The sequence below is a fragment of the Nicotiana attenuata genome, unplaced genomic scaffold (assembly GCF_001879085.1).
Source record: "Nicotiana attenuata strain UT unplaced genomic scaffold, NIATTr2, whole genome shotgun sequence".
NCBI lineage: Eukaryota > Viridiplantae > Streptophyta > Magnoliopsida > Solanales > Solanaceae > Nicotiana > Nicotiana attenuata.
In genome coordinates this window covers 73,516-97,383 of record NW_017673938.1, presented here as the reverse complement: position 1 = coordinate 97,383, position 23,868 = coordinate 73,516, and the positions used below count along the sequence as shown (strand labels likewise).

The 23,868-nt window shown below is 38.6% G+C and overlaps 2 pseudogenes; both read left to right on the top strand.

Moving 5' to 3' along the window:
• Window positions 1-3,540: 3,540 nt before the first annotated feature.
• Window positions 3,541-7,854, top strand: LOC109217667 (annotated as a pseudogene).
• A 500-nt stretch (window positions 7,855-8,354) lies between these two features.
• Window positions 8,355-23,868, top strand: part of LOC109217666 — a 30,639-nt pseudogene continuing 15,125 nt past the window's right edge.

The window sequence follows — 23,868 nt, the reverse complement described above, 5'->3', positions numbered from 1 at the left end:
GAAATAAAAGAAACTGAAACAATAAGAGAAGCATATTGTTGTTGGAGCTTTAAATCAAAACTAGGACATACCACTGAAGGTAGAAGTAAGCAGAATGAAAGAACCAAAGTGCACAGATGATTAGCCTTGGCTTTCAGCCAGCTAATAGTAGCAAATAGCACAAGAGAGAGAGGGAGAGCAGAGATTTTAGTAAGAGAGGTAGTTTTTGAAAACCAGTGTTTTTCTGTGTTAATGAAAGACTTAGAGTATTTATAGTTGAAAAATAGGTAGTAAAACAAGGTAAGAATCATAGTAGTATAATAATTGAATAACTCAGAATCAATCAATTAGAGAATCAAGGAAGTACTCCCTTAAGTTAAGGGAATCAAATCAAACGGGAAGATTTAGTATCATATAAGGCAAGAAGAAAAATCAGTGCATGACTAAATAAGGAAGGGGTCAAGGTTAAGTAAGCATAGAGTAGTCGATTAGGACTAAATTCATAAAACCTCAATTAAGGAAATGACTTAGTAAAAATAAACTTCCATAGCAAATAAGGTAATGAAATCAGTCAATTTAAACAACCGAAGTTTTAAAAGAAAATCTTTCAATCAAATCATCAATTAAGGAAATCAGAATCAATCAAGAGGGAGTCATGATTCTGTATTTTGAACATATAAATAGAGAAGATCAAACAGACGTAGCAAATAGCAAGGTTAGTCATATTGACAGAGAGAAGCAAGAGATGAACAAGCAAAATGAGCACAGTCATACAGAAGTGACATAAGTAGCTAAGGATTCAGTAAAACACATTCGAAGCATGGTAACCACGGAAGATTAACAAGAGTCAAGTAAATAGGCTAACACACAGAACCAAAGCAAAGAATATCTTAGAAATTAGGGCTTTTAAGAGAGTTGAGTTAAAAAGGCAGTAAGAACATAGGATCAATCAAAACAAGCATGGAATGAAGTTTAATCATAAAGATAATCGATTAAAACAAGTATTGAAGAAATTCCGAGAAACCCTAAATTTTAAAGGAAGTAAAACGGTTTAAAGTTGAGGATTTTTCAGAAGAAGCTTGAGAATAATGCAAATCATAGGAAGAAACAGACATAAAGCGTTAAAAAAGAGCACAGATCTAAGAGATTCCAACAGGAGTTAGGGTTTCAAAGGAAACCCAAATAGAAATAAGAGAACCTGTTGCAAACTTCACAAATCGTAACACATATGGTGTGATTTTTCCCAAAGTCACACCAGAGAAGCCTCGAACAACAGAAACAGAAACCCTAGGTCCAAATCGACATGGCCTAGGACCCTTGAGGGCCTTAGAGATGATGAGCAAGGCGATGAGAGACCCATTGGAGGCTTGGGGTTAAAAGGAGGTCGCCGGAGATGACCGGAGAAGGAGGCGTTTGACAGAGTCTAGGGTTAGGTTGAGAGAGAAGACCGGAGATGAGAGGGTTTGAGGGTGGCGGAATTAGAAGAGTGATTTGGGTTAGGGGGTCTTTAGCATTAAAAAAGGAAGGGGCTTGTTTGGATCGTTGATCTGGGAGATCAACGGTCAGGATTCAACTGGGTAGGTGGGTTCCGGGTTTGGGTAAGGGTTAATAGGGTCTTGGGTCGGGTTATTTAATTAGAAGGTTGGGCCGAGAATTGGTCCGATTTTGGCTACAATTGAAAGCCAAATTTGGCTATAATTTAAATAGACAATTTTTCCCTATTATTAATTTTAATAAATGATACGTAATTTTTGGAAAATAATTTAAGGTGCCAAAATGATTAAAAATACATAATTAACATTTTAAAAATATAGGAACCAATTTTGTGCATATAAAATATAGTTATACATTAAAAGGGATAACATTGCAATTATATGCAGTTTACCTTAAAAATACTAAATGTAATTATAAAAATGCATGAAAAATATACTAGCCATATTTTGATATAAGTATAGAAATTAAATGAGTAAATCATCATAACAATAATTTGGAAAATATTTATTAGGGTTTTATGGATAAAAAAAAGGGGGAAAATAAATCAATTTAAACCCTTTAAATTATGGGAAAAATAATAAAAACCTTGTACATGCTTATATATGCATATATATGCTATTTTGAAGGTATTTATACATATTTAATATATATACGGACAAATTGGGTATCAACACCGAGTGCGGAGTGACTGGGAGGCATGAGTGATGGTGAGGTTTGCCCGAGGGGCTGTATCTGAGTGATGGTGAGCTTTGCCCGAGGGGCTGTATACGAGTGATGTTTTATGGTTTTCACCATTTTTCTCACTTTAGCATTGAAACTTGTTCTAAAACTGTTGAAAGATGTTTTCAAACTGATTTTACTGGAACTGGATTTAAGCAAGCCGATGTGATTCAATTTATGGTTTTAAAGGCATGCTATATTTACTGAGTTATTGTGAGATGAACTTTACATGCATTATTTCTTGTCACTACTTCACAGCCTTTATTTACTGTTGTTACTTACTGAGTTGGTGAACTCACATTACTCCCTGCACCTTGTGTGCAGAACCAAGCATTTCTAGACGCGTTAGCGAGTGTTGATTGTTCGGTTGCAGATCTATCGGAGTTAGCAAGGGAGCTGCCTGGCGATCACAGCCCTGCTTTCCTCCCTCTTTATCTTCCCTTAGTTGTATTCAGTTATTTCCAAACTATGTTAGTCTTGATATTGTTGGACGATTGTAGTAGATGTTCATGACTAGTGTCACTCCGATATCGGGCTTTCTTTTCCGCACTTTTGTTTTGATTTGAAGTCCTTACGAAGGTTTTATATTAAATATCTTTGAAACTATCTTTGAAATAAAAAATATCGGTTCATTTTGGTAGTGTGTCGGCTTGCCTAGTACCACGATAGGCGCCATCACGACAGGGTTAGTTTTGGATTGTGACAACAATGCCCAATAAAAGTTTGCTGCATATTGTGAAGTGCTGCTGGTGAAGGAGATGAGTTCTGAACTGAGAGGTAATATTTCTTGCGTGCATTTTGCAGTGAGATTTGTATTGCCACTAGTTATGTGATGTTTAAAATGTGAGAAAAGGTTAAATTTTGAAAATTTCATCATGCTAGGCTGACATAAAGAGCAATTTGGAACTTCAGCACAGTAATTTCAATATACATCAATAGGTACACATGAAAACAAGCATATTCCCAAATTCATTTATTTAGGTAACTGTTTTGTGATTGTGACACCAAATCCGAGCGATAATCTCCTCATTTGTTTATTCCAATCGCCAAAATATATTGATAAAAAGATATGGATAATAATGACGGTTGATTTATAAATATATCTTGTTGCATAATGTGGGATTACCAACTACCATCTCTTTTTATTATTTGTATGTTCATATGAAAGCAACATTTTCATAAAATGAAATTAAGCCATTATAAATCAGTTGCTATCTAACTAAGAAAAACCAATAGAACTTTCCTTCTCTTCCTTTCTGTGATAGTATGGAGATTCATTTCAACTTAATTTCATTCTTGCTTTTCTTTTTCCTCCTCTTTATTTTCAGTGGGAAATGAAAAAAACTAATAACTCCTGGTAACCAAATTACATTGCCACTAGGTCCATGGAAATCGCCCCTCATTGGAAGCATGCATCGCTTAATTGGAGCCTCATGCTCATAGAAATTTAACCATAAAATACGATCTCCTGATGTACTTGCAGCTATGGGAAGTTCATGCAGTTGTAGTATAATTGTCTCGGTTGGCAAAATAAGTTCTAAAAGTTCATGGCCTTTCCTTTGCATCAAGGCCAAAGCTTATGCCATCTGATATAGTTTTATTCAATCAAAAGGACATTGTATTTGCAGAATATGGGGATTACTGAAGACATATGCGTAAAATATGAATTTCAGAGCTCCTCGGTCCAAATATGGTTAAGTCATTTAGTTTAATTCGACAAGCTGAGGTTCATAATCTTGTTACATCAATTCATTCCACGCCAAATTCTGTGCTTAACATATCTGAAAAGGCTATTCAACTTACCAGCTCTGTGATTTGTAGATCAGCATTTGGAAAAGTATGGAAGATCAAGATGATTTGCTAATGATTATGAGGGAAGTACTACCCTTTTTAGTCGGGTTTGATATGCCTAATTACTTTCCTTATTGGATATTACTTCACAAAATCTGTGGAATGAGAAACAGATTGATGAATATGCATACAAAGATTGATGTAATATTGGAGAAAATTATTAATGATTATAAAGAGAATCAAGTAAATGGGAAAAGGGCAACAGTGAGTTTGGACGTGAAGATCCGATTGATGTTTTACTTAGAGTTATGGAGATTGATGAACTTCAGTTTCCAATGACAAATGACATCCTCAAAGGAGTCATTTTTGTAAGTTTTGTTCCATCTCATGAGGATGGCTTCTCTCTCTCTCTCTCTCTCTCTCTCTCTCTCTCTCTCTCTCTCCCTCTCTCTCTCTCTCTTTCTCTTGATGTAACGATCCGACCCGTCGTTTTAATAATTAACGCCCCGATCTCCTATTAACTGTATTCCCCGTGTTTGTTTCTGCTATTGTGAGTTGCCGGGAAGATTTATTTGGATTTTCGGAGAGTTTTGGGGCACTTAGTCCCTAATAGAGAATTTAAGTTTTAGAATTTGGATCGTAGTTAGAGTAGTATGAAGACAGCCTCGGAATGGAATTCAGTTGGTCCAGTTAGCTCCTTGGGTGATTCCGGGTTTAGGAGCGTGTTCGGATTGTGTTTTGGAGGTCCGTATCTTATTTAGGCTTGTAATGCCGAAAGTTGAATTTTTAAAGTTTCCGGTTCGATAGTGAGATTTTGATATCGGGGTCGGAATGGAATTCTAAAAGTTAGAGTAGGTCCGTTGTGTAATTTGGGACGTGTGTGCTAAATTTTAGGTCATTCAGACGAGGTTTGATAGACTTTTTGATCGAAAGCGGAATTTGGATGTTTTGGAAATCTTTAGGCTTGGATTGGAGAGTGAATTGTGGTTTTCACGTTGTTTGATGTGATTCGAGGGTTGGAATAAGTTCGTATGATGTTTTAGGATTGGTTGTCATTTTTGGTTGAGGTCCCGGGGGCCTCGTGTGAGTTTCGGGTGCTTAACGGAAGTTGAATTGGACTTAGGAGAAATTGGAGTTTGGCTGAACCTGTCATAACCGCACCTGCGTGAATATGACCGCAGGTGCGGCACCGCAGATACGCTTGGAGGACCGCAGGTGCGGTCTGAGGCATTTTAGGATTGGCCGCAGATACGGCCCAGGCACCGCAGAAGCGGCATCGCATCTGCGCAAAGGAGATCGCAGGTGCGGGAATTTGCTGTTTAATGAATTATCACATATGCCGCAGAAGCAGGACCGCAGGTGCAGTCCCATGGCCGTAGAAGCGGATTTGCTGGGCAGAAATAAGATATTTCGATGTTTTGAAATCAAAAGTTAGAAAATCAATTTGGAGCTCGGGTGAGGGCGATTTTGGGAGGATTTTAAAGAGGAAATCAGTGGGTAACGATTCCTAATCCCTTTCTAGTTGTATTCCTATAATCTAATCTTAGTTTTGTCATTTAATTTCGGATTTGGGATGAAAAATTGAGGAAAAGTGGAGAAAAGTTCTTAGGCCTAATTTTGGGGTTTTGATCTAGATTTTGATGTCGGATTGGAATAATTTTGGTATAAATGAACTCGTGAGAGTATGAGGATTCTGAATTTGTAAATTTTACCCGATTCCGAGACGTGGGCCCGGGGGTGTTTTGGTCATTTTTCCTAATTTCGTGTATAAGCTTAGAATTAATTAGTTGAATTAGTTATTTGAAATGTTATTTACATCATGCAATTACTTTGAATAGATTTGGGCCATTTGGAGTCGGATACTCATGGCAAGAACGTGGTATAGATTTGATTGAGCTGGTTTGAGGCAAGTGGCTTGTCTAACCTTGTGTGGGGGACATTCCCCCTAGGTTTTGGTATTGTTGTTATTTGAATCCCGTGTACATGAGGTGACGAGTGCGTACACGTGCTAATTATTAGAAACCCATTTTTCATTAAGTAAATTAGCTGTGTTTCTTTCTTCTTGAACATTACTTGTACTTTAAGCCTACTTTGTAGAATAGAGAAGCATGCATAAGTGAACTAACTGACGTATCTGCTTAAACTGTTTACGTGAATCCTATGCAGCATGTTAGAATAGAAATCTCTGTTTTCTTGGTACGGACTTGAATGAAATTGTGGATTCTTTCCTTGAGATTGTTGTGTTTTTATTTTGGGACTACGGATAAGTGTTCCGGGAGATCCCCTGAACATATATTGATTTGGACTATAGTGCGGGATACCGAGAGATCCCCAGCACATATATTGAGGATACTAAGAGATCCTCGGGATAGCAAGAGATCCCCAGCACATACATTGAGTATACCAAGATATCCTCGGGATACCGAGAGATCCCCAACACATATATTGAGGATACTGAGAGATCCCCGAGTATTTACGTTTGGGACTACGGGACGGGATCCCGGGAGATCCCCTATCGATATTTCTGTGTACTGAGTGTATATTGTCTATTGTTTCTTCTCATTTACTGATATTGTTTAGATTATATTGTTGCACCTTACACTGTCTTACTTTGTCTTATATATTGATAACCGGTAGGGCCTTGACCTTCCTCATCACTACCCGACCGAGGTTAGGCTTGGCACTTACTGGGTACCGCTGTGGTGTACTCATGCCCTTTCCTGCACATGTTTTCCGTGTGCAGATCCATGTACATCGACTCAGCCATATCGTTAGCGAGGCGAGGCGATCTCTAGAGACTTTAAGGTATATCTGCCGCGTCCGCAAATCGAGGAGTCCCTATCTACTCTCTCTTTTGGTAATAGCCCTTCTGCACTTGTTCTTTTGTTTAGACACTCTGGAGTTAGAACACTCGGTAGTTATTCCACAGCTTGTGATTTTATGAGATTCCGGGTTTTGGGAAATGTAGTTTCAATTTGAGAGTTTGTATTGTATATGCTGAGCGGCATCTCAAATGTTTCATTATGTTATTCGGCAGTTTTTTGGCTAGTTTTATCCTGTTGTTTCTTTTTCCGCAATTTGTTAGGCTTACCTAGTCGTAGAGACTAAGTGTCATCACGATTGTTCATAGAGGGCGAACAGGGGTCGTGACACTTGTGAAACCAAAGAGTATGTTTCCTTTTCTTTTGGTAGTGAGGACAATTTGTTGGTACTTTAAATATATCCATCTCGTGTGTCAAAGTCTTTCATTTATTTCTTAAAATCCATATATGGCATAATATTACATAAAATGGGATGTATACAGGATTTCTTAACTTAATACATATCCAAAATGCTGGTTTAAGTTAGTCCCATCATTTGGCAAATTAATAGTTAAGCTTCAATGATGTAGGACATGTTCTTCGTGGGAACTGAAACTTCATCAACAACAATTCAATGGGCATTGTCTGAACTGATGAAGAACCCAAATGTCATGGCCAAAAGGCAAACAGAAGTGCAATGGGTTTGTAGAGGAAAGAAAGATTTGGATGACAATGATCTCGACGAGCTGCATCATCCAAAGTTAGTGATTAATGAAACACTACGGTTACACCTTGCATCTCCTCTTTTAGGACTTAGGGAATGCAGGGAGAAACATAAATTGATGGATACACTATTCCTTTTAAATCCAAAGTCATAGTTAATGGTTGGGCCATTGCGAGAGATCCTGAAAGTTGGGACGATCCTGAAAATTTTGTGCCAGAGAGATTTGAAAACAGTTCTATGGATTTCAATGGAAATCATTACCAATTTATTCCATTTGGTGCAGGAAGCAGGATTAGTCCATGAATACATTTCGGTTTAGTTAATGTTGTGTATCCCTTAATTTAATAAGAAGAAAAACTCAAAGGGGAAGCTGGGGGAGGGGGTTTCTAGAGTTTGCACCTTTAACATCTGTTTTCTGAACGAAGAGAGCATCAGACTTCTAAAGGGTTTGTTAACTATTGCTGGGAAGCTCCTATTTCTTTTCCAGATTACCGTTAGTCCAGACGAACAATGCATTATCCCGTGAAATTTACAACAATCCCACTTCATTCCAGAATACAATTACGCAAGCGTAATATCACAAATACATATGAGTTTCAGATGTGCTTACTTTCATGATAGAAGCAACAATTCATGTCCATTTACAAGAGAAACCCATACAACGAAAAAATACAAAGGTGGGATGGAAAGAAAGTTTTGGATGACAATGATCTCGACGAGTTGCAGCATCCAAAGTTAGTGATTAACAAAACACTACGGTTACACCCTGTATCTCCTCTTATAGGACATAGGGAATGCAGGGAAAAACATAAATTGGTGGATACACTATTCCTTTTAAAGCCAACATGATAGTTAATGGTTGGGCCATTGCGAGAGATCATGATTGTTGGGACGATCCTGAAAATTTTGTGCCAGAGAGATTTGAAAACAATTCTGTGGATTTCAATGGAAATCATTACCAATTTTTTCCATTTGGTGCAAGAAGCTGGATTTGTCCGGGAATGCATTTCAGTTTAGCTAATATTGTGTATCCATAAATTTAATGTCACGACCCCAACGCCACTAGTTGTGACGGCACCTAACCCAACCTGCTAGGTTAGCTAACTAATACTTATCCAATTTCAATAAAGTTAGCAAGACAATTAAATGAAAATAATTTACTAAATACTATACATATCCCAAGGACTGGTAGTACAAATCATGAGCTTCTAAGGATAGAGTTTACAAAGCTGATAGGAAGTAATTACATCTTCTGTTTGAAATGTACATAAACAGAGTTTTATAATCTAAGGCTACCCCAAACAAAAGAGGTAGCTAAGATAGGGATGCAGGTACATCTTCAAAACCAGCAACCATCAAACACGGCAACAACAGTAGCCAACATATGCACGCAATGTGTAGAAGTGTAGTATCAGTACAACCGACCCTATGTACTGAGTAACTAACAAACCTAACCTTAGGTTGAAAGCAGTGACTAGTTATCACAAGGTGGGTCCAATACAGGTATTCTACAACAGTTCATAACAGTATAATACAAGTAATAAAAGGTTTCTCTGAAGTAAAAACGCTTAACTTGTTCACAGTTCAAGAAATTATCATGCTTTTCAAGAATCTCAGTGAATACCCTAAATCTCTTACCGAAAATGCCAAAAGTACGAGTAAGTTTGAAAACTGTAATTTTCCAAACATCCTTTCCACAATAAATAAAAAATGTTTCATTTTCTTTCCAAATAACAAGTATAAAATACCTCTCTATGCCCACATATCAATGTGATAATAAGTCATGAATGACGTGATACCGTATAACATAAGGAAACAAAATGCATCTCTATGCCTGTATGTCAAGTGTGCATGACCATGCCATGTATCTCAGAGATGAATCATGTACTCACACTCTCAGAGTACTCAATCTCACCGTCTCACACTTTCCACTCATCATGCTCAACCACTCGGTACTGTATACGGCCCAGGGAAGATCCATCCCGGAATATATACATCACTGACCATCAGTCACTCAGTACCGAGGAAAGGACAATCCGACACCATGGAGAAGATCCATCTCCAGGTATATAAATGCTTCGGACAAGATCCATGTCCAGGGAAGATCCATCCCTCAATATAATCAACCGCGCTCACTGGGGGCGTACAGTCTCTGGAGGGGCTCCTACAATCCAAGCACTATTATAAGTCAGATCTAGGCATAAATTAATATAACATGCTGCGGCGTGCAGTCTGATCCCATAACTTTCACTTATAATCAGGATCTCAGCCTCACACAACCATCAATCTCTCCAGTCTCACTCTCGGGCTCACAATGTCATGAAACTAGCCTCACAACAATGATATGATGTATCATAAAACAACACTGAGACTAAGATATGATATGAATGCATGAATATGACTGAGAACAAAATATCAATGAAACCAGTGAGATGATAGCTAGAAACGACCACTATGGGTCCTAACAATATCATCATAAAATCCTAAACATGATATTTAGCATGATTGATAGCTCAGTTACTTTATCACATGGTGAAAACACAAATATCAACAAAATAGGGCCACTATAACAGTGCCATGTGAACAACAGAGTCCCAATTCATAGGGTGCACGCCCACACGCCCGTCGCCTAGCATGTGCGTCACCTCAATACCAATCACAAAACACATACTGCGGGGTTTCATACCCTCAACACTAAGTTTAGAAGAGTTACTTACCTCGAACGAGCCAATACCAATGCCGATCAAGCCAAGCAATGCTCCAAAGATGCATCACGCGCGATCCGACCTTCGAACAACTCGAAACTAACCAAAAGAACTCAAATACATCAACCAAAGATAGGGATATCAATCCTAATCAGAAAAGATCAATCTCGAATCAAAGCCCGAAATCGGCCCAAAAAGCCCAACCCGGGTCCACACCTTGGAACCCGACAAAACTCTCAAAATCCGACAACCCATTCAATTACGAGTCCAACAATACTAGTTTCACTCAAATCCGACTCCAAACCGGTGATCAAAACTCAAAATTCATATTATGAAACTCTAGGCCAAAACCCCCAATTTCCTCTTTAAAATTCATCAACCGAAGCTAAAATCAAAGATGGATTCACGAAATATAACAAAAAACGAGTAAAGAACACTTACCTCAATTCATATGGTGAAAATCGCCTCGAACATTGGCCAATTCTTAGCTCCCCAACTCAAAATATGTTAAATAAACAAAACCCTCATTTTAATATTATTTTGCCTCATTTCATGTGCCAAAAAAATCTCGAAACTCACTTTTGATACCTCCAATCGATTACTTGTGAAATTCTAGCCAAGTTAGGCTCTTGAATCACTCCATTTGACCTTATATTGAAGGAGATATGTTGGTTTCAATATTTGAAAATAGTGCAGATTTTAAATACGAAATCAGTGGCAGTTTCGTAATTAATCTGAAAAATCTTGCAGTCCAATTCTTAGTAAGATGACCATAAAATCCTCATACGATGTCCAAATTCGCGATTCTTTTTGCTATGGCTCCGTAAATACAATACGGATCTGATGCTTCAATTAGAACATAAATTGGAGCTCATTTGCTTAATGTAGTACCATTTATGCTTGAAGAAACGACGTCGAAACATAAAATAAAAAATAAAAAAAACAAGCGCAACACAACCCAAAGCTATTCGAAACTCACTCGAGTCCCTTGGGACCCTGTCGTAACATACTAACAAGTCCCATAAAATAACACAGACCTACTCGAGGCCTCAAATCACGCATAACAACATCAGAACGATGAATCGAACCCCAAATCAAACTTAATGAACTTTTCCAAACCTTCAAATTCCAATTTTTACGATTAGTGCCGAATCTTCTAGAAATATCCAATTGCAAATCTGGGCGTACACCCGAGTCCAAAATTACCATCCGAACCTAACGGAACCATCAAAACTCCAATCCGTGGTCAAATGCTAAAACGTCCAACTTGGTCAACTCTTCCAACTTAAAGCTTCAATCATGAAGTTCATTCTACCAAATCGATTCAGTACAACCTGAAAACCAAAATCGATGATTCACAGAAGTCATAATACATCATACGAAGCTACTCATGCCCGTAAACTACCGAGCAAAGTGCAAATGCTCAAAATGACCGGTCGGGTCGTTATATTCTCCCCCACTTAAACATACATTCGTCCTCGAACGTGCCAAAAGTGTTCCTAAAACCATTAAACCGATGTATAATCTTACCATGCACATAACTGGGGGTGATCCTACGTCACCCTATCCCATATAGGTCCGATACACAACATAACTAAAATTTTCTCAATTCAACCAAGCCCACAAGCCTTAGAATTCAATTTCCAATCATTCGGAATTTCTTATAAGATCTGAATCCTGCAACCTACACATTGTATAAGCATGAACAAACTTTATCAAGCCATCACCATAATCCAAGACATAATCACATGATCCTCATAACTCAAATACTTATTGTTGATACCCAATTTTTCCCTATGTATTTTTCATATGCAAAATACTTTCAAAATAACATATATATTCATATATAAGCATACCCAAGTGTCTTAGTATTTTTCCCAATTTTTAAAGATTTTAAAAATCAATTTATTGTCCATTTTAGCAGTACAAAAATCCAATAATTATTCCCAAGATTATCATTTTGGTGAATAACTTATTTTATTCTCATATTTATACTAAAATATAGTTAAGGTAATTTTTGTATATTTTTTAAAAATTTATTTGGTATTTAAAGACTAAATTGCATATAATTGCAATTATAGCCTATTTTAAGATTAATAGCATTTTATAATTCTAAAATTAGTCCCACTATTTTTCAATTAACTTTTATTTACTATTAATTGGTTCAGTACTTTCAATTTGCTTTTAAAATCATCTTTACTATTTTTTATAAATAAAAACAAAAAAAACCGGCTATTTAACATCTAGCCTCATTCATTTCAATTACAGCCTATTTTACATTTCAATTTTGGCCCTTAAATTGACCCAATTCTACCCCAATTAAACCAGCCCAATTTCATTTTTTTTTACCCGGCCCCTGACCCAATTTAAAAATCCGCCCGGTTCCTATTATTGATCCAAGTCGTTGATCATTTTGATCAACAACCATAAACCCCCTTACCTTTTTTAACCCTGAACGACCTACCCTAATCCCTCATTTTCACTCTGATAGCCGCCTTTGAAACCCTTCGTCTCTCAAACTCCCTCAAAACTCTTCGGAACCCTAGCCTCCTCCTACCTTATTTTCACCGAACTTTCATCGGAATCCATGGCTTCTCAGTCCATGGATGGTCTATACTCACCTCCCTCCACCATTAAACCATGGTTGTTCGAAGCTTCGAGACCTGACCTCGACAGTTCTCTTTCAGATCTTCTCAGATCTTTGGTTCTATGGCCTCTCCGGCCTTTGCTCCGACATATTCAAGCTCAGGAGCCTGATTCCTGACCTCTGCAACTCGGGATCTGATTCTTCTTCTAAGCCTTTCTCATTTCTAGGGTTTCTCCGAAACCCTAAGCTATTCGAGGTTCTTTCCCTGTTGTTTGCTTAGATCTATGCTGTATCTATTCTTCACTTGACATTTAAAGTGTTTTCCCCAAATTTCCTTTTCAAAATCGTTTGTCTTCGATTTAGGGTTTCTGAAAGGATTTTTCAAAAAACATCTTTTTGATTCTTCTTCTTCTTCTTCTCTTTATGTGTGTTTGTCTATATCATGCTCGTGTGATTTCTTCTTACTACGCATGTACTGTCTTTCTACTTTTCTTTTCTACTGTACATGTTACTCCTGTGCTCATATGTTAATACTTGTTATGTTTTCTTTACTCTTTTACTATATGTGTTTACCGCTGAGTCCTTTGATTTTTGTTTTACTAAACTCTGTTCCTGTTCTTGCTAAACATGTTTCATCTACTTTTGTTTAAGTTTGTATCACCTCTTTCTTCTGAACTTGTTTAAGTTCCGAGTTTTCTCAAACATGTTCTTCATGATCTTGAGTCAGCTTTCTTTCTTTGTATCATGTCTGTTTGTTTCTCATAAGTCTCTGAAAGAGACCTCTGAGTCTATTTTAACGACTCGCCTTCTTATCTTTATGCCTGGTTCGATTTGAAACCCTAGTATTTAGGGTTTCCTTTGGCGATTTTGATTTTGTGTTCAAGTTAGGGTTCCACTTTGGGACCCTGGACTCTCAGACTCATTGTGAGTCCACAAACTGAACTTGTATCCCTTTGCTTGTGATTCTGAACCTTTCAATGTTAGACTATTTTTCTAAGTAACATGACGACTCTTTTATTTGATTTGTCTGCTTTATATATGAGAAGTTTCTTCTTTCAAAAAGGGTTTTGCCAACTACTAATTGATTCTGAATTCCTTTAATGGGATCTAATTGATTGTTTCTGATTTCCTTTAAATTAAACCTTTCCTTGCCCCTTTCTTGACTTGGGTCATTCGAGTAAAAGCCTGTAACTTCTATTTTACTGGCTGTTTGATTGATTCCCTTTCCTTATTTTTCACAAACCGTGTACCATTGGACTTTTGCCTTAAATAACTTCTATGTATTTACCCTTTATTGTACTGCTTGGGAAATATTTCTGATTAACTCTTTCCTTAATTGTCTTTTACCCGTTGGAAATTAGAATCCCTTAATTAAAGGGAGATTGATTTCAATGTTATTTCCCTACCTTTTCTTACTTGTTTTCTGCACTATAAAAGGGGCATGACCCTTCTACAATTACAGACCTTGAACCTTCAGTTCAACACTTTCTACATACATTACTCACACACTTACAATACTTCTTTGAGTTCAATACTCGAGCATCCATTACTCACTTGCAATTTCAACATTCTGTTCTTTTCTGAGATTTTTTGGAACTGTTTGCTTGACAACTTGGCTTTTCAAGACTACGGTTTTACTTGTTTGTTTTCCCTGAAACTGGTATGTTCTAATTTAACTTTTCTGCCTCACCCCTATGTGTTTACTTTATAGTTTCAGCATTCTTGTTTACTTTGCTGTTCATGTTCTGTAATTGAATATGCTACTTTCTCTTTGCATCTGCTGTTTGTTATGAATTTCCCATACCCCCACTCCCTTCTATGTGTTTGAGTTAAGGTTTATGGCCTGACAGCATCCAAGTTGCTGCTTAGGTCTGAACCTGATCCTCAGTGGATCCTAACTCCCAACTTTGGCTAACAGGCTGGTCAGGGGTATGCCAGCACTCCTAATTGTTGGGCATGACCACCAGCCTGCCATGGCCTTCCCAAATTCCCCTCTATGCACTTACACTTACTCCTAGATTTTAAGTTCTGCCCCCCTCCTATGAGCCTTGCTTTGGGACCTTGAGTTCCCTCTGAACTTGGACATTCGAGGGCTGGCCCTTCCACACTGCACTATAATCTAATTATGCAATGTATTTGGGGTGTAAGCACTGCCCGGAGTCCCCTTGAGGATCTTGGGAACTTTGACACATCCCAAATAAGAGAAAGGCTTTGGAAATCTGATCCTGGAAGTTGGTTTATGTCATATTGTTAGATCTTGATTCTGAATTAGGCTGTTTGGTTGTAGCTTAAATTTCTGATGTAATTTTATTTTTTTCTAATTTATTTTGGTCTGTAATATTTTGTAATAACTTATGGGGTTCTAGTAGAAAAGGGGAGGGTCACTTATGTATGCATATGGGTAGACAACATGCTCATAGGAATTACTATTCTGCACTTATGCATATCATATAGAAGTCCTGCCTATAAATTCTGCACTCATACATTTCATGTAGAAATCCTCCCTATAAGTTGCTTCGTTACTGCATTAGAAATCCTGCCCATAAGTTGTTACATTACTACATTAGAAATCCTGCCTGTAAGTTATTGCATCAATACATATAGAGACCATGCCTATAAGTTCTGCATTTATGCATATCATATAGAAATCCTGCCCATAAGTTGTTACATTACTACATTAGAAATCCTGCCTATAAGTTGTTGCATCAATACATGTAGGGATCTTGCCTATAAATGCTTCATATAGAAATCATGATTATAGGTTTTCTGCACTTCTGCATATACATCTGTCATTAGGCAAACAGTCTCTAGGTTAAAATAATAACAAGTTGCATCCTAGATACCATGCCTATAGGATTCTTGCATCTCGATAATCGTTTTTAATATCAATAACGCTTAGAAAACATGCCTATAGGAGCAACCGTTGGAATCTGATTCGGCTATTTCATCTATAAGTCTAAAATCAGTAACAATGTTGTTTAATATCTGCAGAATTTAGTTGGTTTTAAAATCAGTAACCCTTCTTAAAAAATCAGTATACATCCACCTAGGCAAGCCAGTAGGTAATTGATTAACTGTGTCAGTCCTTGATAAAGTACAACCAGACAAGGCCTAATTCGGACTTCTCATCTGAGAAATATGTGATAAAGCAGCCTGTCCTAATGCTAAATTTAATTCAGACTAAAACCAGTATCTGAAGTCATGCTAGACAATTTGCTTTTTTTTTAGGAGGCCCGTTTGAGCCTTTAAACTGCTATGTGTTTCCCCTAACTGCTTTATGTATTTTTGTTTGTCGCATTAGAATTTTATCCTTTCAAACTCTGAAAAGCCCCAATCTCCTTCCCTTTTAGGAGTAGTAGTCCCAAACGCCTCCGGGATTGATAGGATTGGGACGGGTAATAGCATGCAATAAGAAACGATACTATTCTGCATTTTAATACCTTAACGGGGTGGGAAGGGTAGATATTACATGATGACCGGTGCGCTAATACCACGTGAAGCCCCTCTTCTGAGGAGTGATTGCCGGGTATTGCATTGATGTGATCCATATTATTTATAAACCTAGGACCCCCTTTCCCTTTACTTGTTTATGTTTTTTTCAGAATTGTTTAAACCATTTCCTCAAAATTTCTGCTTTCTTTATTTTTGTTCAAACTTTCAATTCACTTGCAACATTATGTGTCAATCCCCTTCTATTTGAGACCTCTATCTGCTTACTTGTTCTTTAAAGTCACAATTGTAATATGGCCGGGAACCACACTAGTGGATCTTGGGAGGTGCCTAACACCTTCCCCTCGAGATAATTTCTAGCCCTTACCCGAACTCTGGTTTTCCAACTCAAACCCTTCTCTAGTGTCCTAATGCACTTTAATCATTAGGTGGCGACTCTTCAATTTAAACCCAAATTCCCAAAAGGGAACGAGTTGTCCTCCCAAATGTCATAAACCCGATTTTGCTTTTAGAAAAAGGGGGCATCGACACTTATAGCAATAAATTCTAATCACAATAGTTGTTTAAAAATAAATCTGGTATTGGTAATAAACCTCATATCAAACAAAACCTCGCTCTAAAACCTTTGTAAGCTGCCGATGCTAAAAGAAACACGCAGAACTCATAACCCTCGGAGCTCCATCTCCTTCGACAAGAACTAAAACCAAATTCTAGGCCTATCAGCAACATTATCCTTCCAAATATACCGCAATCAGATCTGATAGCACTCATTCTAGGTCCGATGACCTCATCTCATCCAACACAACCACTCTAGTGACATGCCACATCAATACAATCTAAAGTCACAATCCGTGCAATCCGTGCACCACTAAGAAACAAACCAAGTGTACTCAATAGCAAAAATGACTCAATCAAGAGAATCGTCCCGCACGCTCAACGGGTATTTCCACAATGCAATGCTAAGAACCTATTACACACCATTTTCCATAACACACGAATCTAACACAAGGGATCATATCTCAATATATCCACTGCAATGTGTGACCCTATCCAAACAATGGTCCATATGAAATACCTCAAGCCACCCTGCTCAAAATCAATAACAACGCGCAACTCGACATCAAGTACCCAAGGTGCATGACCATAACCACGGAAAAGCAAATGACACAATGCAACACAAACCCGAAAGAACATAACTAATGAGCAATCGATCATGCATCACCCAAATACCCATCTCGCCGAAATTCCGCTATAAGGTCCCAATAGAACCACAACATGTGTGCATATAACCAACGAATCCCAACCCCTCGTAGCATAGAAGAGTAACTCATAGAACATATCAGAACATGAATAAGCTCAACAACAACCTAATGGCACATCCCTCAACAACAACAGTATGGAGCCAACCAATCCGACCCGGTATAGAGTACACATCCTCATTGGGCCTACCAATGGGGCCCCAAATCGACTCCGATCATCCTCGAATGGACAAATAGCCCTCCAAAAGTCCACAAAGACCTAATCATAACACATACTATCATCTAGCTAGTTTTGACCACATCTTCACAGTCCACAACCACGAAACAACCTGCCTCTGAGAATCCAGTCTCCAAATCCATAGAACACACGAATCACCATATATGATCCCAACTTTACCCCCTAAATGCCTAACACATGTCTGTCTCATGAAGTTCTTCCGTGTCGCACAACAATATTTGAATATCAGCAGTCGATCAACCAGGAGATTACCGCAATACCAATAAAGCATCCGTAAATCAAAACACAGTGCGCCTTCTGAAATGTACACTCTCCTCAAGCAATACCAAATAGTAATATCATTCACCTAGTTATCTGAAACCGTCCATATTGTTCACGATTCACGACATCCCGTTCAAAACTGATCTGTGACCTTGCACCCCATCTATCATGTCAGCATATGAGAAGTACGAGAATCTCATAATTAACTTTGAGTCACCGGCACAATACATACCTGATGAGTCGGAAAACTTCCATTTGATCCCATCCAGGAGAAAATCACAATACGCAACATTCTCCTCACGCCGGTAGGAAATATCTATCTCAAATTATGGCAGAAATCATCGAAAACTCTTCGAACCCCATTTGCACATAACCAAGCCATCAGAACTGAATCTCTCTAACTCAACCAGGCCACGCAAGTCATCAAAACCCAAGAGCATTGCCACAAAACACATGTAGAGACTCACCACATCATAAGTACCCAAAGAATCGATCATATCCATCACCGTGCTGATCCAACCTACTACCAAGTTGTCATATTTCTCCGAGTTCCTTCTGAATTACCCTCAAGGTGACACTTCTCCTTTCTAGAACATCATGATCCTTACCCAAAGCTCTCCATATGAGATCCTAGCATCAAACCGCACCGCCCTAAGGCCCATAAGCGGTTGTATTCCCTCTTAAGCACCCCAAAAGCATCACAACTGTGACACCCACTCTAAAAGACCTTTTGTGAACCTAAAGCCGTTAACTTTACCTTCCTGACACTGAAATGTGTAGTCCATAATAATATAGAAATACCGCGAGTGTCGACGACATCCAATGTAAATCTAAGATTATAGCCATATACAAATCCGGAAAACTCTCAATTGCCACACATAAATCTTGAATTTATTAGAACCTTTTCGAGAGTCATCTGCCCAGCTCAAATCTCAATTTGTAACGACCCGGCCAACCGTTTCATGAGTTACCGCTCCGTCTTCCCCATTTTTGCTTCTTTATGCTTTGTTCATCTGTGTTGTATAGTATCGGGTTGGTTGGTTCAAATTCGGAAGGGTTTTGGACAAAAGTTTGAGACACTTAGTCTCTTAAGTTGATCTTTAGTTGGAAAAGTCAACCGGAAGTTGACTTGTGAAAAAACTGATCCCGGAATTTGGGTTTTATGATTCGGATAGCTTCGGGAGGTGATTTAGGACTTAGGAGCGTGAGCGGAATGTGTTTTGGAAGTTCGGACTAGATTTAGGCTTGAATTGGCGAAATTAGAATTTTGGCATTTTCCGGTTGATAGGGGAGATTTTGATATAGGGGTCGGAATGGAATTCTGGAAGTTGGAGTAGGTCTGTTGTGTCGTTTGTGACGTGCGTACAAAATTTCAGGTCATTCGGACGAGGTTTGATAGACTTTTTGATCAAAAGCGGAATCGGAAGTTTTTCGAGTTCTTAGGCTTGAATCAATGGTTAATTTTGTGTTCTGATGTTGTTTTAGGTGTTTCAAAGATTGGTATAAGTTTGGATAGTGGTATATGACTTGTCCGTATTTTTGGTTGAGGTCCCGGGTGCCTCGATTTCGGATGGTTATCGGAAAGTTTGGAACTTGAAAGTTGCAGATGAAGCTGCTGAACCTGTCATAACCGCACCTGCGGATTGGGGGGCGCAGGTGCAGGCCCGCAGAAGCGGAAGTGAAGTCGCAGATGCAGTCAAGAGAGGGAAAGGCTGGAGCCGCAGTGGAACTTTGGGCGCACCTGCGATGGCGCAGGTGTGAGAATTTGATCGTAGGTGCGGCGGCTGGGGCGGATAATTGGAATCCGCAGATGCGCACCTGGGACCGCAGGTGCGATAAATGGACCGTAGATGCGGTTTTGCTGGGTCAGAACATATATATTTCACCCTTCGCGTATTTGGGTTACTTTTCATAACATTTCAAATGAGAGCAAATTTAAGGGAGAAATCAAGAGGGTTCCTTAGAGGTAAGGTCCTTGGTCCCTAAACTCGTTTTTATGATAATTTTTAAGGTTGTAAGCTTGAATTCTATGGGAAAGTCAGTAGCAAATTGGGGGTTAGGGCTTGGAAAATTGGAGACCTAAAATTAGGAATTTGAGGGGCCATTTGTGGTCGATTTTGGTAAATTTGATATGCACGAACTGGTGGGAGGATAAGGATTCCACTGATGTTAATTTTGTCGGATTTCGAGATGTCGGCCCGGGGGTCGGGTTTGGTCAATTTTGGGAATTGTGTTGTAATTTGATTAATTTTGTATGGGTTTCACTCCTTTAGCATATATTGATGGCTATGAACTGATTTTGGTTAGATTCGAGGTATTTGGAGGCTGAATCAAGAGGAAAGGGCGTCGCGGGCTAGAGTTTGGCTTGGCTTGAGGTAAGTAACGCTTCCAATCTTGGTTCCACGAGTTTGAAACCCCGAACTATGTGTTTCATGATTATTATGAAGGTGACACCATGCCAAGTGATGGGCGTATCCGTGGGAAACGCGGCCTGGATCATTCCAGAACACCGCTTAGTGGTTCTTTATTACTGATATCTGTGCTGTAATTATGTGATTTAGTTGTTGAGCTGTAAATCATGTTGATTATCATGTTAAGGCTTCACGCCGATATTATTGAGACCCAAGAGGGTCGTTGCTTGCTGTCATATCATTTATTTTATTGATTATTCTGTACTCAGTTCCTTTTCATGCATATTATATCCTGTCCTAGTCTCGATTATTACTATCTGCCACATTTTATTGTTGACCGGGCTAGTATCATGACGTTTAGAGCCCGTTGTGAGACTGGTGAGTTATGACTGAGTGAGGCCTAGAGCCTGCTATTGAGTGACAGTATGAGATTGGGCTGCACACCGCAATGAGATATTGAACAAGCCTTCGTTGGCTTTGTTATAGCGCTTGGGCTAATGAGAGAAGCCCCTCCGGAGTCTTTACACCCCCAGTGAGCCCATATGATGATAGTGAGGGATGGATCTTTCCTGGACATGGATCTTGTTCGAAGTATTATATCGGGAGATGGATCTTCTACGTGAGGCTGGATTGGCCTGTGTCCTCGGTACCGAATTACTGCGGTCAGTGATGTATATTCCGGGATAGATCTTCCCTGGGCCGGATGGCCATATACAGTACTAAGGGGCTGAGTACTTATGAGTGGAGGTTCATGGAATATTGATCATGTTAGTTGTGCATTGGTATATGTAAAATCTTTGAGTTTTGAACTTCGTACTATACAGTTGCATTTAAACACTATTGAACTTTACTTGAACTGTAAGCATGTCTACTTTTCCTGTTCAGTTATATGTTTTTACCTGTTGAGGTTTGGTCCGTCACTACCTGTCAGTCCATAGTTTAGACTTGTTACTTACTGAGTTGGTGTACTCACGTTACCCCTGCACCTTGTATGCAGATCCAGGTGTCTCGGGCCACGGTAACGGCTACTGATTATATGTGTGGACTTTCATTTGGAGATTGCGAGGTAGCTGCTCGGCGACCGCAGTTTCGCCTTTTCCTTCCCTATCTTCCTCTAGTTTATATGTTGGATATTTTCAGACTGTACTAGTCTTGTTATTTCGAACAGTTGTAGTAGTTTTTGCTCATGACTAGTGACACCCAAGGTTGGGCTTGTATTTTCTTTCCACTGGTTTTAGAACTTCTATTTTTATATTATTGGATTTCTGATAAAATATGATATCTTTTTAAGCTTTTCAAATGGAAAATAGAGTGATTGGAAATGAGTGGCTGGCCTAGTTCCACGATAGACGCCATCACGACCGGTTCGGTTTTTAGGTCGTGACATGTTGGTATCAGAGCCTAGGTTACATAGGTCTCACAAGTCATGAGCAGGTTTAGTAGAGTCTCGCAGATCGGTACGTAGACGTCTGTATTTATCCTCAGGAGGCTGCAGAACCTTTAGGAGAAACTTCTTACCCCAATTCATATGGTGAAAATTGCCTCGAAAATTGCCCAATTCCAAGTAGCCCAACTCAAAATATGTTAAATGAACAAAACCCTCATTTTAATATTGTTCTGCCTCTTTTCTTGTGCCAAAAGATCTTGAAACTCACTTTTGATGCCTCCAATGGATTCCTTGTGAAATTCTAGTCAATTTAGGGTCTTGAATCATACCATTTGACCTTATATTGAAGGAGATATGTTGCTTTCAATATTTGGAAACATTGCAGGTTCTTAAATACGAAATAAGTGGCAATTTCATAATTAATCTGAAAAATCTGGCAGCCCAATTCTTAGTAAGATGACCATAAAATCCTCATACAATGTCCAAATTCGACAATTCTTTTTTCTATGACTCCGTAAATACGATACAGATCTAATTCTTCAATAAGAACAGAAATTGGAGCTCATTTGATTAATATAGTACAATTTATGCTTGAAGAAACGACGTCGAAACAAAAAAGAAAACGGGCGCAAAACAACCCAAACCTATCCGAAACTCACCCGAGCCCCTTGGGACCCCGTCCGAACATACCAAAAAGTTCCATAAAATAAAACGGACCTACTCGAGGCCTCAAATCACGCATAACAACATCAGAATGATGAATCGCACCCCAAATCAAACTTAATGATTTTTCCAAACCTTCAAATTCCAAATTTTACCGATTAGTGCCGAATCTTTCTAGAAATATCCAATTGCAAATCTGGGCATACGCCCAAGTCCAAAATTATCATCCAGGCCTAACACAACCATCAAAACTCCAATCCTAGGTCAAATTCTAAAAAGTCCAACTTGGTCAACTCTTCCAACTTACAGCTTCAATCATGAAGTTCATTCTTTCAAATCGATTCAGTACAACCTGAAAACCAAAACCGATTATTCACACAAGTCATAATACATCATACGAAGCTACTCATGGCCGTAAACTACCAAGCGAAGTGCGAATTCTCAAAACGACCGATCAGATAGTTACGTTTAATAGGAAGAAAAACTCAAAGGGGAAGCTGGGGGGGGGGGGGAGGGGGGGATTCTAGAGTTTGCACCTTTAATATCTATTTTCTGAATGAAGAGAGCATCAGACTTCTAGAGGATTTGTTAAGCATTACTGGGAAGCTCCTACTTCTTTTTTAGATTACCCTGAGTCCAGACGAACAATTCAATATCCCATGAAATTTACAACAATCCCACTTCATTCCAGAATACAATTACGCAAGCGTAATATCACAAATATATATATGACTTTTAGATGTGCTTACTTTCATGATAAAAGCAGCAATTCATGTCCATCTACAATAGAAACCCATACAACGAAAAAATACAAAGATGGGATGGATATTTACCTCTATACAGATCCTAAGTAAATCCAAAAGTAGATAGACAGGTGAGTTCCCAATCATTGAGTTGATCCAGAAACAGTGAAAATTTAACTTTATTAACCCTAAGGTTGTTGGAACTCGAAGACTAAATCCTATGTAATTTTAAAATTGGGTCAATAACTTGGGGAAAGAAACCCTAATTAAGCAGCTATGGGGTGTGATCAGAAATAGGGGAGAAGAAAGTGAGGTGAGAGAACGTACATAAAGAAGAAAGGTTAAAAATGAATAACATGTTGGATCGAGTTTTTATTAAAATTGAAGATTTTGATGGAATGTAATGGATTGTGACATGTGTCACAATGTGATGCTAAATATGATATTAGTGAGGTTACATGTGAGTTAAGAGATTCTGTTAAATCTATGGCATATGTGAGGCACCTTATGCACGGCAATGGCAGGATTAATACCGCCTTTAAAGGACGGGCAAATGTGTCCAATTTCATAAAGTTCAAGGCCATATTTGGCCTTTTTAAGAAAAAATAAACTAACAAGAAAAGCAAGATACTTAAATTTAACGGGGGGGGGGGGG